This window comes from Vicugna pacos, chromosome 2 (genome assembly GCF_048564905.1).
Source record: "Vicugna pacos chromosome 2, VicPac4, whole genome shotgun sequence".
In the NCBI taxonomy this organism is placed as follows: domain Eukaryota; kingdom Metazoa; phylum Chordata; class Mammalia; order Artiodactyla; family Camelidae; genus Vicugna; species Vicugna pacos.
This window is the reverse complement of record NC_132988.1, coordinates 2,262,432-2,266,872: the sequence shown is the minus strand read 5'-3', so window position 1 is coordinate 2,266,872 and position 4,441 is coordinate 2,262,432.

The following is a 4,441-nucleotide window of genomic DNA, read 5'->3' as shown; positions in this document are numbered from 1 at the left end:
AAAAATGCGCAGGCTGACAGCGAGTGGTTTAACAGGCCTGTGGCATCACTGCTGCCCACGCTGCCTGGGCGCTGGCTCACGCCTAGAAATCTGCCCCTGGGTGGGCGGCAGGGATGTTCTGAGTCCGTGTAAACTCCCGCTCCCGTGTCCCTTATACTTAGAGGTCCTTACCTGCCGGCTTGCAGAAATCCTAGGCGCAGAGTCCTTCCAGAGAACTACTGTTAACTCCAGAGTCATGAGGTAGCGAATCTTTTAACAGATTTAAATGCTGTTTTCTCAGGTTTCTTTAAGCTTCCCCGTAGCCAGTGTCCTGAAAGGAAGGAGAGGAGGGAGCCTTTCAGCCTGTGTGGTGATGCGTGTTGTTTTTCATATTTATACACAGATGTGTGCAAACTAACAAGCTTGTGTGTATCTAATATGGGAACGAGCTTTTACACATACATGGGGAAGTTTCTCACTTGGGGGCTGGCTGAGCACAGCAAAGAGGTTTCTCTGTAGCAGGAAGAGCTCTGCTGCTCGAGGTCCTCTGTTCAGTTGAGCGTGTACATCACTCACTGGTTATAAGCTCCGCTCACTGGAAGAGCACAGAGCCTACCATTTCCTTCATAGCGCTGTTAACAGCTGTCTGTCTCTAACACGGAATCAGGACCTTATGTGCAGGGCGAAAGGAGCATTCATCTCTTGCCTGTAAGAAAATGGTTTATACCGAAGTTTGAAGAAGTATCAGAAATAAGCTTCTATGAATCTGTTAAATGACTTACTACGTGCATGACTCTCTGTGTACAAAAATGTTTCTCAGAAAGAACAATGGGCCAGTGATTTCTATTCTGTGTCTAGTAACAGCATCTCTCTATATGTAATATGGAATAAAATATTTCTGCACTTGGAAAGCTTTCACATACCTTCTCTCTTAAAACCAAGGTGTGAATTATCTTTCAGGTGGCCCGGGAAACACTTGTTCCGTGGGTCTGATGCAGCGTTCACTGCCAGCTTCACTCACTGTGGGTACTTCCTGCCACTGAAAAGTCACAAAGTCAACACCCTCTTGCAGAGTAATAACAAGAGCTATACATGACTAATAACGCAGCAAGCTGTTACATGCCGGTGAGAGGGATTTGTTGTCCATGAGCTGTGTTAGAACACTGGGTGCAGGGAAGCTTCTAAGTAGCAAGAAAAGTGCTACTTACAGGTTCTTTATTCAATTGACTACACGCACCACCCTCTGGGAATAACTTGCGCTCACTGGGAGAAATCTCTCCTAAAATGTCTTTCACACAGCTAGTAAAAACAGCTATACACATGTAATATGGAAGCAAGATTCCCATACAGGCTGAAAGATTCCCTCCTCGACTTCCTTTCAGGACACAGGCTGTAGGGAAGTAAAGAAACCTGAGAAAACAGCATTTAAATCTGTTAAAAGATTCGCTACCTGATGACTCTCTGGATTTAACAATAGTTCTCGGGAAGGACTCTGTGCCTAAGATTCCTACAAGCTAGCAGGTAAGAGCCTCCATCTGGACGCTGAGTCATACTGAGAGTGGTACCAGTGCACGGGTGCTGAAGCCTTTCTGACTGCGTGTCATACGGTTTCCACATTCTTTGTGTGTGCAAGTTCTTACTAGCTACGTGGAGGGCATCGTAAACTCAGAGCTCTTTCACAGAAATGCTGTTACGTCCAGAGAGTCATACATATAGTGAATCTTTTAATAGGTTTATAGAAACTGTTTTCTCAAGTTTCTTCAAGCTTCACTATACCCAGGAAATATGTGAGATCCTTTCACTCTGTATGTAAACTTTTGCTTCCATATTAGAGTTTCAGAGCTCTTGCTCCTAGCTACATGAAAGGGACTTCAAACGTGTGTTCTTTCAGTGAACTGACATTATGCCCGAGGAGGAGTGCGTGATGCCAACTGCCTAAGGACCTGGATCAGCATTGCCTCTCCTGCTCCTCAAAAGCTTCCCTGTACCCCATGTCTAAGAGCCCACAGATGAGAAAGTCTTCCCCTAGTGTAAATTCTTGCTCCCATATTAGGTATATACAGACTTGGTTAAAACTAAACTAAAGAAATTTTTGACATAGTGCTCTTTCAGTAGAAAAAAGTCACTTACGGTGTGAGGCTAGTGGTGAATTGTTGAAGAGACCCGTCAAAGTGTTGTTTCTCAGGCCACTTGGATGCTGAGCCACACCGAGATGTTTAACACTGAATGGATAAGAAAGGCTTTCCAAGTCCTCTCCCCATGTTCCCAACATACAGATGTTCTTACTGACTGCACGGTAGGAATCTGAAGCTCAGAGTTCTTTCACAGAAAAGTTGATAGATTCAGAGTCATGCATGTAGTAAAAAATTTAACTATTTTCTTAGGCTTCTTCAAGCTTTGTTATACCCAATGTTCTGACAGGAAATACAAAGGACATTTTTTCACTTTGCCTGCACAGTGTTCCGTGGTAGAAGCTGTTGTCACTACCTATGAGAGAAATTGTAGACATAATGTTCTTACAATGAAGAAAGTCATGCTCAGTGAGGGATGTATGTAGTCCAGTGAATACGGGCCCTGTAGTCTTTTCTAATCAGAAGCCTAGTTACAGCCTGTGTTCTAAAGGCCATGGGTGAGAAAGCCTTTTTTCTACACATAAAAATTTGTTCCTGTATCACACACAAACAGACTTCTTAGTACACTATGGAAGAAAGTTTAGACAATTCTGTCAGTCACAAAAAGTTAGACTGTGAATGAAGCTAGCAGTGCATAGATTAACAGCCCTGGACGGTTCATTTTCTCTGGCTGCTTGGGTGCTTAGCCATACCTGATGTTTTATCAGTGAATGGATGGGAAAGCCTTTTCCAGGGCATGTAAAATCCTGTTCCTAGATTTTCCATATTTAGATGTTCTTGCTGGCTACATAATAGAAATCTCAAGCTCAGAGTTTTTTTCACAAAAATATTGTTATTTCCAGAGTTTAAAGCACGGAGTAAATCATTTAACAGGTGGAAAGAAGCTGTTTTCCCAGAATTCTGAAAGGCTCACCATGCCCAGTGCCCTTACGGGGAACAGATGAGACTGACTTTCACGCTGCATCGAAGCCTTGCTTTCATGGTGGGCAGAGCGCTGCTGTCACCAGCTGGGATGCAGGACCTCTTAGGCACAGTGTCTTTCAGGGGAAGAGCTGTACCCAGTGAGTGACGCACACAGCTAACTGAACGGAAGGCCTGGGGCAGCAGGGCTCTTCTTGCTCATGACAAGTTTTGTTATAACCAGTGATTTCACAGCCAATAAATGACAAAGCCAATCCCTCCTCATTGAAAAGAACGTTCCCACATTAGATACATGGAGACTTTTGAATAGCACTAGGAAAGAATGTTTTGGCACTGTTCTCTCCTTGAAAAAAGTGACATGCAGTGAGTGAAGCTCGTGGTGACTAGCGCAAGAGTAGTCTAGAACTGCTGATTCCCAGGCTACTTGGATGCTGGATCACAGCCAGTGTTTTAAGAGTGAATGTTTAGCAAAGGTTTTCCCAGCGCTGTAATAGAGAACAAATCTGACTCTATATTGGATCTGTTCCTTGAATTTTAACCACTGTGCCTGGCCTGATTTCCAGGTTTAGTCTTCCAGGCTCTGCACCTTTTGTGAAACAATGTTGCCTTTAGCCTGAAATCTACAGGAGAGCCTATTCTGGGGGCTCTGACCTTTAAGGATGGTAGCTTTTCTGCACTTACATAGAGATAGCAAGTTGCAAACTAGAGAATAACCTTTTGTTTTGTTGGAGGTTTACAGGGACACCATGACCTGACCCACATGGATGGCTGCAAGAACAAAGGATGCCTCCAGCAAGAAGTTTGCACAGCCAACCACACCCCCTCCTCTGTTTTGCTTTGTTTTGTTTTGTGTATAAAATGAGCCTGTATTCTGACTGGAGCAGGATGGCTATCCAAGACATCAGGCTGCCATCCTCTCAGTCTGCCGGCCTTTGCAAATAAAGTCGCTATACCTTCCCCTAACACCTCGGCTGTCGTGCGGTGAGCAGAACGAGTTCCGATTAGGTAACACTCCCCTGTTTGTTGCAGCGTCAAAGAAGCTGATGACAGTGGAGTCCCTTCTACCCTGAAAGGGGCAGCAGTTAATTCTGATGGGAATAGACACTTACAGATACGAGTTTGCCCATAGGACCTCAGCCAGCATCTCTAAACAATGTTGAAACCACCAATACAGGGTCGCAGATGGTATCACCTCAGATCAAGGGACCCACTTTATGTTAAAAGAGCAGGAGTGGGCAACATGGCCAGGGGACCCAGTGGGTCTGATCACATGATCTGGCACCAAACAGCTGTCAGGCCGACACCTCCACCAATGATCCGGTGTCAGCCCAGGACGAGCTGCCCTCCCCCAGGAAGCTGTGTGTACTCACGTCAGTCACATGTATGCAGCGCTCCATCACCGACAGAAC